We start from the raw sequence: 14,937 nt of genomic DNA on the forward strand, positions 1-14,937 counted from the left end.
ACTTCCGAACGACTTAAGTGGTCGCCATTTCCTTCAAATCACACTCCATACTACTCTAAAAAAAAACGGAGAAGAAGTAAAACGTGATTGGCTCGTTTCGGGTGCAACAAAAGAAGCGATTTTTTGTTTTCCATGCCGGCTTTTCAGCAAAATTTCCGAAAATACCCGATCAGTTTTCACAAAATCTTCAGGTTATTCTAAAGAAAAAGATTGGAAGAGATCACACGACAAAATTCCTGAACATGAAAATAGTCAAAATCATAAAACTTGCTATATAGAGTGGCGCCAATATGAAATGAGAATTCGAAATGCAAGTTCAGTGGATTTTCTCTTAGCGGAAACCCTTAAAAATGAAGCAGCTCGCTGGAGTATTTTGGAACTGATCAGCAATTATGACCCCCTATTTCATGAACATTTGGAGAAGGTGAGAGAATCTCAAACGAAAAAGAATCGTCTCCAGGCACATTATTTGTCTCATGGAATACAAAATGAGTTCATAGAAATCTGTGTAAGTCAAGTAATTAGAAAGATAGAAGGCGAGAGAAAGTCCGTCAAGTATTACACAGTAATAGTGGATGCGACCCCTGATTCGGAGCATATTGAGCAGACTGTTTTTATATTGCGTTATGTTTTATTAGATAGGGGCTCCGGAAAATGGAAAATCCAAGAACGCTTCTTAGAGTTTGTCGATTGTAACGCAAAAACAGGAGAAGCTATCGCTGAGCTGATTCGCAGCACTCTAAAAAAGCACAATATACCACTGGATGACTGCCGTGGGCAAGGGTATGATAATGGCAGTAATATGAGCGGTCATTACAAAGGAGCGCAGAGTCATATCCTGAGAGATAACTCCCTGGCAATATTTGCACCTTGTGCTTGTCATAGTTTAAATTTATGTGGAGTGCAAGCTGCTGAATGTTGTGCACAAGTCATCACATTTTTCGGTATTACCCAGAAAATGTATAATATCTTTAGCGCAAGCCCTCAGAGATGGGAAACTCTCAAGGAAAAAACTAATTGCTCCTTGCACAGCATGTCACAAACACGATGGTCTGCTCGTGTGGATAGTGTGAAACCTTTCGCAACTCACATTCCGCAAGAAAGCTATTGATGAAATAAAGCTTTTAAATATGAGTTCAGAAACAGTAACGGATTTGGAAGGTATTGAAGCATATATGGGGAAATTTGAGTGTATCCTCTTAGCCTCCATTTGGCTCAAAGTGTTGACGGTAATCAACCATCGAAATCTGGTACTGCTATCTAGAAATGCCACACTGGACGTGGAAACAGAAAATATACGTAGCCTGATTGATGAGTTGAAGAAGTTCAGGGATCAATGGTCGATCATACTTCAAGAATGTAAGATTCTGGCAGGGAGTATAGGAGTTGTGAATACCTTCGCAGAGAAAAGAAGGAAGATAAGAAAGCGTCAGTTCGATGAATTACCTGGCGAATCACCTGAGTGTGATTTCGAAATAAACAGCAAGTTTTTTACCTTCTTTTGGACTGCTTGATTGGTAACATGACAAGACGTTTCGAAGCCGTAAATGACATTGCGATTAAATTTAGTTTTTTGTGGAAGTATCAGGATCTGACGAAAGAAGAGCTCAGAGAAAAGGCAGCGGCATTCTGCACGATTTATGGTATCGATATTTCTACGGATCTAATAGATGAAATCATTCATCTCAAAGCCATCCACTTAGCAAATTTGGGATGTGATTCGCTGCTACCATTTCAACTTCTGAACAAATTTCATGACTTGAAGATGGAAGTATTATCTCCGAACATCTGCATAGCATTAAGAATATTTTCCGCACTTCCAGTCAGTGTGGCTGAAGGGGAGCGTTCTTTTAGTCTATTGTCTCGCGTGAAAAAATTGTTACGTTCTACTATGAGCCACAATCGCTTGACAAGCCTTGGAACATTGGCGTTGGAGTCCAGCCTTGCTCGCAGCATTAGATTTGAATCGGTAATTTCCATATTCGCAGACCAAAAACACGGAAGGTTTTCCTTGGCTGATTCAAGCTCTTAAAATGTACATATTTAGAAAAAGTTAATGTAAGCAAATCAAACAATGAAATCTAACATTTCATTTATGTAAGTGCTCCAGTAAATCTTATTTTATATGAAATAAAACTGACAATGTGAATTGAAAAATTTATGTATTTTTGTTATTTTTTTACTGAATTGAGTTTATTTTTCACATTATTATTTCGAGGTCAATACGCGTCTTTTGACACCTCTCTCGATATTTTTGGTAGCGTATTAGCAGTCGACCCCTCAACTAGACTTTTACCGACAATTCAAACACCAATTTGCTTGTAATTAAAAACTCTTTAAGAGCACATTTTTTTGTTTCTGTGAAATAAATTTCTATTTTTAAAATTGTTGCAAAAACCGTGCAAAAAATTGTTCTTGAGCACATTTTTGCACGCAAGGAAAAGCACATACGCAAAATTTTACTCTCTATGATATTCCGTTGAGAAAAAAATGGCCCCCAGTATTGATGCTAGATATTTTCATTTCCACACCTTGGACTTAAAGATTTTCCATAAAAAATTTTATTTTTCAAATACTTTAAGTATTGAAAATTTGAATTTTTTTTCTTTGGATATTTCATTTTTGTTCTGTAAAGTATTTGAAAAATTAAAATTTCTCGACCTTTGGAGGGAGGGGGAGGGTGGGAAATGTCCCCTAGTTGCGGGCGGCAAAAGAGTCACCATAATCTGTAGAGCAAGCTGGTATTTATTTACATCAGATATGCGGATAATAAGTAAAATATAGGGCGTCTACGCCCGTAATGTCCAATCCCGAAATGTTGGGCACAGGAAACATTAAAAAATCAACACAATTTTTTTGGTTTTGTAGCTTATTCTGCTATCCAGTCCTCTCTCGCTTTTCCATAAGCGGAGACTGATAGAACCTTTGATGTTGAATGATCGAGTACCAAGCTGAAAAATCAGCTGCAGATTTTGACATACACATAAGAGAAATTGTAAATTACCTCCTCCTATCTAGGCTAACATCATCATTATACGCGTATACAATTTCTTTCCCACCATAACTGACTGCATTGTAAGCACCAAGGCCAAGCGGGATTTCTATAACTCACTTTGTCTGATGTTAAGTTTGGTTGGAGAATTTGTAGCCATTCGCTTAAAATGACCTAGCCAGCCAAGAGACTGCGCTCACCAAAATAGTGCAATGCGAAAAGGTTTGGTGTAATTGTGCAGCGTTTCACACTAGGGATATACGCATCCTAGTAGCTTCTAGGGGCATAAACACTCCATTGAAATGTTTCTTACCTAATAATTAGGTTGATGATATATGTACGTATGAGAAGGGTTTGAAAAATCACTTGGGCTTACATTCAAACATCTGTTGTTTATTTTCGAAACTATGCAATAGCGTCTGAAATGTTTATTTTGATTTTCACACTTCATCCTTCAACACCCAAGTCTCCCGGTTGACATTTCCTAAAGTTGGCGGCCCTATACAGACTAGTCCTTTGGAGTGAATCACATTGATTATAGCCTATCAACCAAGTTTAAATATCACCTACACGTTACGGCTCCTTTTACAAATGTGAATACGTAGGCACATATATTTACCAGGTGAGGTTTTGTCCTTCGCAAGAAGTAATGAAGCAAAAGCTTCCCCAAGACAGTCGAAATAATGAACGTGTGTGCTACTACCCTAACATAGTGGACAGTCGAACTAGTCTGAAAACAGAAGCTACGCTGTCATCCATAATGACAAGGCCGAAAAACAGCAGTTAACATCCTTCAACTTCAAATCGGTCGTCTTTCATTCTAAAATATCGTTTTGATTTAACGAAGACTATTGAAATTAATGTTGTGAACACAAACGTCTGCAAACTTTGGCCTACATTTTAAAAATTTTATCGAGGGTGCTTGTAAAATTTTAATTATGTAGATGCTCCGAGGATAATACGATTTTCATCCATGAGTTACGCAACGACATCCCCTTAGACTGCTTATGATTTCGAAGGCGGCATATGACATATGTCCTGCTTGTAACGTGTTCACACATGACACCAACCATCTCTCCAGCTGTATTGTGGAACCAACGCCTCTAACACCCCTCTCATTATGGTCCACCCCTGTTGAAACAGCAAGTTTCATTGGACTCCCGTTAGAGGATATTGATGACAATTTCCGATCGGTCGCACCTATGTGGCGAAGCACTGCTACCACAAAAACAACAGGGCGGCATCCTTTGCCGAATAGTCACTCCTTAACCTCTCAAGGTGTTTCTCTGGTGTAGCTCGGCAGCATAGCGCGACAAAAACATCCGTTACAAAGTCTTCGGAGCTACACCTAGAGCTTCTAGGAAAGTGACGTCGACGAAGGTATGGCAGGGCATGAGTTTGAGAGGGGTCTCGAGAAACCGAAGTTTTGCATCTCGAAATCTCGGTACAGCTAACATTTTTCGGGACTGTATGACTTAATACTTAACAATGAGTTTGTGTTAATATTACTTCTGAGTTATTCAGTATTTATTGAGACACGTTCGTGAACGGTTGATAACGGTTAGTATTGTTTGTGGAAAGTGAATGTTACGGAATGAAAAGTTACCGTTTTTAAGACAGAAAGTGATATGCATAAGATTTGCCAAATGTAGTGGAAAGATGCACACATATGTATGTATGTGTGCAATATCAAGAAGTAAAAAATCGAACTGCCATTGAAATGTTATGTGAAAAATTTGAAAAAATTTGTGAAATTTTTCGTTCAAACTCACAATTGTATTGTTACCATGGAAACCTAGCAAATTTTTGATACAATTTTGCGAGGTTTACCCGGTTTACGAGTTTTGTGAGAGGGCTCTCGAGCTTGCATAAGTTGCCCTAGTGATTTCTTTATGTGATAAGAAAAAAATTTATAAAAAAAAATTTATTATTTTTTCACCTTCTATACTGAATCAAATCCAAAATTAAATACATAATGAAAATGTAGTGACGGCATACAAGGTTTTCCCCGGATATCTCCAAAGTCGTTAGTTTTGGTTAAAACATGGTTTTTTGTACCTTGGGACCCTTACGAGCCTATAACTTTGTTGATTATAAACCAATTCTCAGTTTATTTCCGGATATTATAAGAAGAGATTTAAACCTTTAATTTTTTTTGGGTTTTAGAATTGCAATGGTCGGGGCAGTCCACCCATACAACCAGGGTAGTAAAAACCGCGTATGTATATATTGTCAGAGGTATGATTTCTGCTATCTTAATTTTTTTCGTTTGCAATTAAGTTTGTATTTTTGTCCAATTTAATTTGTTCAAGGTATGTTTGAGCTCTAGGCCAATATATACATATGTTTATTAAAATACAGCAAATGTGTTTAAACAATGTATATATATTTGTCGAATGGTTTGTCTTGCCAATATTTCGACTTCAATCTGAAGTCATCTTCAGGACTGGAAAAACGAAAAACATTTATTGAGACATATGTAGGTACATACATACATAATTATACAATTATCGCAAGTGCCAACTTACACTTATGACTGCACCTGGTCGACTAACTTTATATTTTATATTTTAACAAACAAGGGTAAAAGAAGAACATTAAAAAATATAAACAATAAAATACAGTAATCGTAAACAAATTTGTATACAAACAACAATACATTAAATCTCCAACCGTAGGCGACGCTCGCATCAGCAACAGGTGAACAATTGTGCAAACGAAGTCACACTCTTATTATAAGCCTTTTTTGTTGTTGTTGATAAGTTCTCTATAGGCGTAGGCGCAACGGTCTGTGTCTGATTTGAAATTTATGCGTTTTTTACTTGGTGTATTTATTATGTGTAACATTTCAAGTATATAGCGTTTATTGCTGTTTCTCTCATGCTGCATTATTGTTATATTTTCCAAGTCGGGAGAGTGTCCAGTGGTTCTGCAGTGCTGAGTTAAAGCTGTTTTATTGTCATTAGGGTTGTCACGGTTTTTAATATTTGATTTATGTCCGGAAATCCTCGTCTTCAATTTCGAGTTAGTTGTCCCCACATATACTTTGTCGCATACGTGGGACCCGTCGCCATTACAATTAATTTTATATATAACGCCCGATTTATCAAATTTCTCTATTCTGCTTTTCGTATTGCTAAAAATCCTCCATTGCAACGTATTGTTGTATGTTATTTTAATGCTAATTGTATGCTTATTTAAATCTCTCTCTGTCATATATGTTTGAATATTTTATTCTATTATACAGACCAGTTACAAATGTAATCTATACATTTTCTTTGTATCATTAGTTGGTTTATTTGTATTTAATTTGACGAAATAATCTCTTATATAGCTCTGTATTATATGTGTTGGAAACTCATTATTTTCCAATATGTTTTTTATTGCTTTTATATTCTTCCCGTGGTAGACTTCATCACTGATGGAGAGAACTCTTCTAACAAAATTCTTGGCTGTGTAGCCTATCGTTGTCTTGTCATGATTCGAGTTATAATTGATTAGCCTACCCGATGCCGTGGACTTCTTGTACTAATCAAATGAAAGTTGGTTATTCCTTCTTATTATTAAGGTATCTAAAAATGGCAGCTGTCCATCAAATCCGACTTCAACAGTAAACTTGATGCTCCTATTGTATCCATTCAAAATATTAAGCATATCTTCCACGACATCCGTTTTTACGATGGCGAACAAATCGTCCACATATTTCGTTAATAAACGTGGCTTGTGATGTTGCTTCTTCGGAGGTATTACAACAATATACATACATATTAGACTGGGCCGATTTATTAACCGATATCGCGCCATCGATTTTTCGATAGGATTTGGGCTCAGGAAAAAAAGTTCCACTACGCTTACCCGCGATATCGGTTAACTTTCGTCCATACAAATCGACCCAGGTTAATGTAGGTATAAGTCGTTTTGATATATTTTTAGATTTATTTTAAATTTTGTTTTCAGTCGGTTTTGAATATACACTGAAAGAAATGGTGCTAGTAAAATCAACAAATCGGTTCTGTTGTTCTTGACTTAACGGAGATTCGGTGAAATTGATCGAATTGTAGTTAATTCGACCAATTTCTTTGTCAAGCGAACAAATTAGTTTAGTCATTTCAACAGAAGAGAAATTTTCGCTCTTAAGTTAACAAAATTCGGTAAAATTGACAGAATCCTAATTAATCTAAATGATTTTCTGTTAGCACAACTGATCTCACTGGTCATTTCAACAGCGAACAACAGTCATTGCATGAGCAAATTCCAAAGAAAATTTTACGCTCAGTGCGCTCCCTACTTTGTACTTATGACGATGGTACCACTTGTTAAAAACAAAAACACCAAAAAAAAAAGAAAACCACCAAAAATTGCGCCCTCCTGTTGCAAAAGTTTTGTTTGAACGAACAGGAATTTTTCAAGTTTTTACTCACTTGAACGAATCTAATAAGATAATAAAAACATCGTTTTTAATTTTGATGTTTCCGATAGCATAAAAGTTTGAGTTCATTTGGAATCGTTTCAACTTAAAGTCTTACGACAATTAAACTTGCCGAATTACATGTAAAGTTACTCCAGTGGTGAATTACCGTCCCGCGATTTGATTCATTTCATTTCATTTATTGCAAAAAGAGTATTAGTACAATAAGATCTAAGATTCTTTAATTTTCTATAACTTACAATTTCTCTATTTAAAAGGTTATGTCAAATATTTATACTACAAGTTTTGTTCGAAACAATCAAGTGTGGCAACTCTACATGCGATAGAAGAAATTGAGAATAAGCTGAAACTGAAGATTGAGAATTGAGAATCAGTCTGGTGACTACTTCAAAACTATAAATTAAATAAATTATAAAAAATAAAATTTGGTGAAAGCGCGTTTAATGTTTAATGTGTGCCAGCATATTTGATGCAGCCCAATTGAAGTTCGGTTAGTAAGTACATACATATGTAAGTATGTACTTAAATGTCCGATTTTTGTTTTAAGTTCAAAGAAAATGGAAACATTTTATGTGAAATGTGCGTACACAAATATATGTAAATATCATTATAATATAACAATATGGTAAACATTTTTGAAAATAAAGTTGAAATAAAGTTCTTGAAACCGACGCCAATGTGGTTTAACAAACGGAGCAGTGACGTTATTTTCTCTAGAGCATGTACTAAAGCGTGTGTGAATATGTATGCAGCAAGCATGCGTATTTATGTATTCACGTATTTACGTATATATATGGCTACATACTTTCGTACAAAGCTGTCGATGGTAATTCGGAACAAGTTTTGTTTATTTGAATTCAGATTTAAGTTATTATTATTTTAATTAATATTACTAAATATTGCAATAAAATCATTACAAATGAAATGTTCTTATGTTGAATTTATAAAAAAAAAAAACTACGTAAGTTTAAATATTGTCACGGATATTAGCATCACTAAGCTATACCATCTCTAAGGCGATGCTAAGGCCATGCTAAGCGATATTTACGTCAATAATCAAATCATGTATACACATATATAAGGCAGCCGAGAGATGTCACACACAGATGTATTTACTTATACGCCTATGTGTGCGCGAGAGACTGTAAACTACAAACATTCACATCAATAATTCAATCATTATGTCCACATATATGTAGGTACACGCAGCTGAGAAGTTTGAGAGCTCATGGACAATGCTAGTAGATTCTAGAAGATGCGAACGAGGAAACCAGAGAGTATAAAAGGCCGCAGATGTAGAGGTGCTGGAATTTGAGTTTGATTTGAGTTGTCAAGCAGTTACGACTAATACTGTTTTCACACAGACGGCTTATTGAATAATAAAGGCAGTTTTCTACATTAAGACGCTTATTGAGCTCAATCTTCCCTACAAAATTCGAATCTATTATTATTTCATTAGTAGCTAATCGAATGCCTAATGAAGTCAAAAGCACAATGCAACTCTGTTGGCAGCGTTCCGCTTCCGTTTCCGCTTCTTAGTTTTCAAAGCAAATGTCATTGTCTGCATGGCGGAACGATACAAGGTGGCCGCATCGAACAGCTGATTATAACCTTTTTTTATTTTATTTGATACATCAACTACCGGCGCAGTACGATTTTGACATTTGTCCATCGAATTTACAAGTAAATGGAATTTTTTTGTTTGTAGGTATGTCACCATGCTCCCACCTTGTATCGTTCCGCCATAATTGTTTGTCTCATCCTTGATACTAATCGAGCAGTTACTTCTGTGTGAAAGCAAAAAATTTACGATTTCATTAACAGGTGAAATTAGATCATTAAGTTTCTGTGTGAAAACAGTATAAGACGATATCTAGTGAGCAATAGCAGTATTATTTTGAAAGTCAGTTTCCTTTAAGCTATCCAGTTTGGTTATTGAGCTATTCGTTGCACAGTTTGAGTGTTATTGTGAAGTATTTTAATAAAGGCCATTTTTCCATTATTCAATATTGGAGTTATTTATTCAACAGTTTAGCGATACGAACCTAGCAAAAGGGCAAATAAGAGGATTTGCAAGTAAATTTGTTACAATTGGTGTCAGAAGAGGAATTGTTGAATAAATTCCGAAGATTGGGAATACAACTTGGACATGGCAAAGTTCAGTGAATTGAAGATCCAGCAACTGAAGAAGGAGTTGGGGAGCCGTGGATTGAATACAAGCGGCGTTAAACTCGAACTTCAGGCACGGCTACGAGAGGCAATGGAAGCAGAAGGAATTGATGTGGACGAGTATGTATTTTATCCTGATGGGGACGAGACAACAACAAAAATTGAAGAGAAAAACGAAACATCGCAGACAGTTACGAGCACAGACTTGAACATGATTTTGGCTGCAATATCTGCTCAAACATCGACAATGTCATCTCAACTAGAAGAACAGAAAACGTATATGTCATCACAGATGGAATCCCAAGAGACACGTATTACATCCAAGATGGAAACTCAACTGGTAGAACAGAAGACATACATGGTATCCCAAATGGAATCACAGGAGACACGTATATCCGAAATGTCGTCACAAATAACATCCAGGATTGAAGCACAGGAGGCACGTATATCCGAAATGTTGTCGCAAATAGCATCCAGGATTGAAGCACAGGAGGCACGTATATCCGAAATGTCGGGACAAATTTCAGCACAGGTATCATCGCAGATCTCTGTACAACTAGAAGCCCGTATGGACGAAAAAATAATGCAGTTTGAGAACAAAATCGAGGCTGAGGTAGATGCTTTAAAAGGTCGTATACAGGAGCTGCAACTAAATCGCCCAGTTATTTCAGCAAGCAATACGAAGGTAAAAACACCATCCTTTGACGGTTCTGTTCCTTTCCAGGTCTTTAAGCTACAGTTTGAGAAGACCGCAGCAGTGAACAACTGGAATGTGGAAGATAAAGTTGCCGCACTCTTCGTAGCATTGAAAGGACCAGCTGCTGAAATCTTACAGACTATTCCAGAGTACGAACGGAACAGTTATGACGCATTGTTGGCTGCTGTAGAACGGCGATACAGAAGCGAACACAGGAAACAGATATTTCAAATAGAGTTGCAAAACCGCTACCAAAAAGCAAATGAGACATTGCAGGAGTTTGCTTTAGATATTGAAAGATTGGCTCATCTTGCAAATGCGGACGCACCCGTGGAATACACTGAAAGGGTAAAAATCCAGAGTTTCATAAATGGCATACGGGACGTGGAAACGAAGCGAGCTACATACGCAAACCCAAAGCTGACATTTGCTGAAACGGTATCACATGCATTGACTAAGGAAACGGCCTCACTGTTGAGTAAACAAGCAAGTATGAGCATACAAAGCTCATCGTGTGGAAGTGGAAAGATCAGATTGGGTAGACACAATTTTGGAAGCACTGAAGGGATCACAACAGAAAAATGCCGGAGTTATTAAATGTTTCAAGTGCGGCAACCCAGGTCATATTGCATGACATTGCAGCAGCGATCCCAATAGCTCCAACAATGTGGGTGGTCGTAAACGCAGAGCAGAAGGTGATGAGCAAATCTCCAAGACCACTCAATCGTAAAACTAAATCGAGTCAGCCGCAAGGGGCGACAGCTGGCTCCCGCAATTGAATGCCCCATAATCTCTATCTCGCAGATTGGAAGAAGATCGAGCAATCTTACTGTTGGAGGACATGTGGACGGAAAGGAACGTTTACTGACTGTAGATAGGGGTGCATCTCATTCCATCATTCGAGCGGATTTAGTCAACAAAAAGATAAGACCATTGCTTGGAGCAAGATTACGTACAGCCACGGGAGAGGACACCCAGGTAATTGGAGAAGTAGAATGTGAAGTCGCAATTGGGAATGTCACGGTAGTACACAATTTTATAGTGGCAGAAATTGTTGATGAAATCATAATTGGAGTGGACTTCTTAATCGACCAGGGCATCAAGATCGACATGCAAAGCAAGACGATGCGATATAAAAGCATGGATGTACCACTTAATTTCAGCTACGAGAGAGGCTACAGCAGTAAACGAGTGCTGGTGGAAGAGTCAGCAAATACCACCAAAATCCGAAGCAGTCATCTGGGCAAAGGTTGATGGAGATTGTGGGACAAACAAATTGTGGGTTGTCGAAGCAAGCAAACAAATCAGCACTAAACATACTTGTAGGAAAAACCCTGGCTATGACAAAACAAGATGGACGTATTCCGGTAAGAGTACTCAATGAGTTCAAGTCACCACTCAAACTGACTAAAGGAGCTATTTTGGGAAGATGCCAAGAGGCTAAAGTAGTTATTAACTGTGAACAGCTCCAGGAACACGTTTCAGCTAGTAATACTGATCTTTCAAATGACATCACGGCATGGACGCAGGGGCTAGAGGAAGCATATCAGAGTAAGGCAAAACAACTGCTCCTAAAGTACGCGAACATATTTGACCAGGATGATTCTAAACCAGGCCGCACCAACGTTGTGAAACATCAAATTGACACTGGAGATGCGAGGCCGATCCGTCAAGCTCCACGTAGTGTTCCACTGGCGAAGCGGGAAGTTGTGAGTCAAATCATTCAAGAAATGAGCGACAGCGGCGTCATCGAAACATCAGCTAGTCCATGGAGCTCACCGGTAGTACTTGTAAAAAAGAAGAATGGAAAAATGAGGTTTTGCGTGGACTACCGGAAGTTGAATGACGTAACGAAAAAGGATAACTACCCATTGCCAAGAATTGACGACACTCTGGACTCGCTATCTGGTACGAAATGGTTTTCCACGCTGGACTTAAAAAGCGGCTACTGGCAAGTGGAGGTGAAGGAGGAAGACAAAGAGAAAACAGCCTTCAGTGTCGGTGATGGTCTTTGGCAATTTACAGTGATGCCTTTTGGACTTTGTAGTGCACCAGCTACTTTTGAGTGACTCATGGACCAGGTACTGAAAGGACTACATTGGAAAACATGCTTGGTGTATCTGGACGACATCATCGTATTGGGCAAGAATTTTGATGAACATCTTAGGAACTTGGAGGAAGTTTTCGCTGTTTAAAAAGGAAGTAAATTATTTGGGTCACAAGGTAACGACAGAGGGCATTTGCACTGCGAACGAAAAGATAGAGGCTGTAAAGGATTGGCCAAGACCACAGAACCTACATGAATTGAGAAGCTTTCTTGGGCTGTGCACATATTACCGCCAATTTGTACCAAATTTTTTCAGCGTAGCCCATAGCCTCCATGAGCTTACAAGAAAAAATAAAGCTTTTGAATTGAAGAAGGAGCAAGAAGTGGCTTTCCAAACATTGAAGGAGCGTTTGTGCACTGCCCCAATGTTAGCATATCCGATTCCAGGAGCAACATTTATTCTAGATACAGATGCGAGTGGATATGCTATAGGAGGCGTTTTATCACAACTGGTCGATGGACAGGAGAAGGTAGTTGCATATTACAGCCGTTCGTTTGGAAAACCAGAGAGGAACTACTGTGTTACGCGGAGAGAGCTGTTGGCATTGGTAGAGTGCATTAAACATTTTCACAAATACCTCTACGGCCAGCGATTTCGTGTCAGGACAGATCACGCAGCGTTGAAATGGCTTCTGCAGTTCCGTAATCCGGAAGGACAATTGGCAAAGTGGATCGAGCGACTACAAAGCTATGACTTTTCCATTGAGCATCGAAAAGGTAGTACCAATGGAAATGCTGATGCAATGTCACGAAGACCATGTAGTTTGGAATGCAAGCACTGTTCAAAGGCCGAGGCTAAAGAAGACATTATAGATGTCCGGCTAATGACTATAACGTGTACGGATGAATGGGACAAGGAACAACTAAGAAAGTGTTAGCTAGAAGATACAGATCTGTCACATGTTATGCAAGGGCTCGAACGAAACGAAAGACCAAGCAGAGCGGAGATGTCAGCAGAGAGTCCCATTGCGAAGTCATATTGGGCACAGTGGAACAGTTTAGAATTGATATCCGGTTGCTTGCATCGAGTATGGGAGAGTGAGGATGGTCAATGCAAGAAGAAACTGATAGTTGTTCCCAGAAAGAGGATTCCTGACGTGCTCAGCCAGCTGCACAATGGTCCAAGTGGAGGTCATCTTGGAATCACGAAGACACTCGAGAAAATTAAGCAGAGATTCTATTGGGTTGGTTGCCGTCAGCCGGTCACCGAGTGGATTGCCAATTGCGAGGTATGCAACAGAGCGAAAGGGCCCAAAAGCCGAAGTCATGGCCAGATGAAGCAGTATATTTAAGGTGCACCATTTGAAAGGATCGCCATGGATGTCGCAGGTCCATTTCCTACTAGCAACCGCGGAAACAAATACGTACTGGTGGTTATGGATTATTTCAGTAAATGGCCAGAGGTATACCCAATCCCAAACCAAGAAGCAGAAACAGTAGCGGAAGTGGTTAAAAACGAATGGGTGACAAGGTATGGTGTACCAATGGAGTTACATTCTGACCAAGGCAGGAATTTTGAATCAGCTGTGTTCCAAGAAATGTGCAAGAAGTTGTGCATTCGAAAAACACGGACAACTGCATTGCATCCTCAGTCCGATGGTATGGTGGAACGTTTCAATAGAACATTGGAGGAGCATTTAAGGAAAGTAGTAGACAAGTACCATAAGGACTGGGATACACACATATCATTATTTTTGAGGGCCTACCGATCGGCAGTACATGACACAACGGGCCAAACTCCCGCAAAGGTAATTTTTGGCAATGACCTTCGACTGCCAGCTGATTTGAAGTATGGGATAGATGCCGATGCGGAGAGAAGAGTTGAGAGAGATACACGATCTGGTAAGGCAACGAGCAAAGATTATGAGTGACAAGATGAAAGCGAGGTACGATAAAGCAATTAATTCAGAAGGGTTTCAGGAAGCAGATTTGGTTCTGCTATACAACCCACAACGAAAAAAAGGTTTGTCCCCGAAATTGCAGTGTAACTGGGAAGGCCCATACAAAGTTGTAAAACGGATCAACTATGTAGTGTACCGCATACAAACCACTACCAAACCACGAACTAAAATGAAAATGGTTCATTTGGAGAGATTAGCAGCGTTTAGATCGAGAGATTTGTCTGATCGGGACGATCAGACTTAGGTGGAGGGCAGTGTCACGGATATTAGCATCACTAAGCTATACCATCACTAAGGCGATGCTAAGGCCATGCTAAGCGATATTTACGTCAATAATCAAATCATGTATACACATATATAAGGCAGCCGAGAGATGTCACACACAGATGCATTTACTTATACGCCTATGTGTGCGCGAGAGACTGTAAACTATAAACATTCACATCAATAATTCAATCATTATGTCCACACATATGTAGGTACACGCAGCTGAGAAGTTTGAGAGCTCATGGACAATGCTAGTAGATTCTAGAAGATGCGAACGAGGAAACCAGAGAGTATAAAAGGCCGCAGATGTAGAGGCGCTGGAATTCAGTTTGATTTGAGTTGTCAAGCAGTTACGACTAAGACGATATCTAGCGA

The 14,937-nt window shown here is 38.7% G+C and overlaps 1 protein-coding gene across 9 annotated transcripts in view; it reads left to right on the top strand.

Annotated features, from left to right (window-relative positions):
• The first annotated feature begins 4,530 nt into the window (after positions 1-4,530).
• LOC137236380 (solute carrier family 15 member 2) overlaps positions 4,531-14,937 on the top strand; it is a 49,260-nt gene continuing 38,853 nt past the window's right edge. Inside the window, exon 1 of one of the 9 annotated variants that reach the window (XM_067758917.1) lies at positions 4,531-4,552. The gene's annotated coding sequence lies outside the window, so the exon portion shown is untranslated. Of the gene's footprint in view, positions 4,715-14,937 lie in introns of all 9 variants that reach the window. The other 8 variants (XM_067758910.1, XM_067758909.1, XM_067758912.1 and 5 more) reach the window with 8 other exon arrangements.

This window comes from Eurosta solidaginis, chromosome 1, assembly GCF_040869045.1.
Source record: "Eurosta solidaginis isolate ZX-2024a chromosome 1, ASM4086904v1, whole genome shotgun sequence".
NCBI lineage: Eukaryota > Metazoa > Arthropoda > Insecta > Diptera > Tephritidae > Eurosta > Eurosta solidaginis.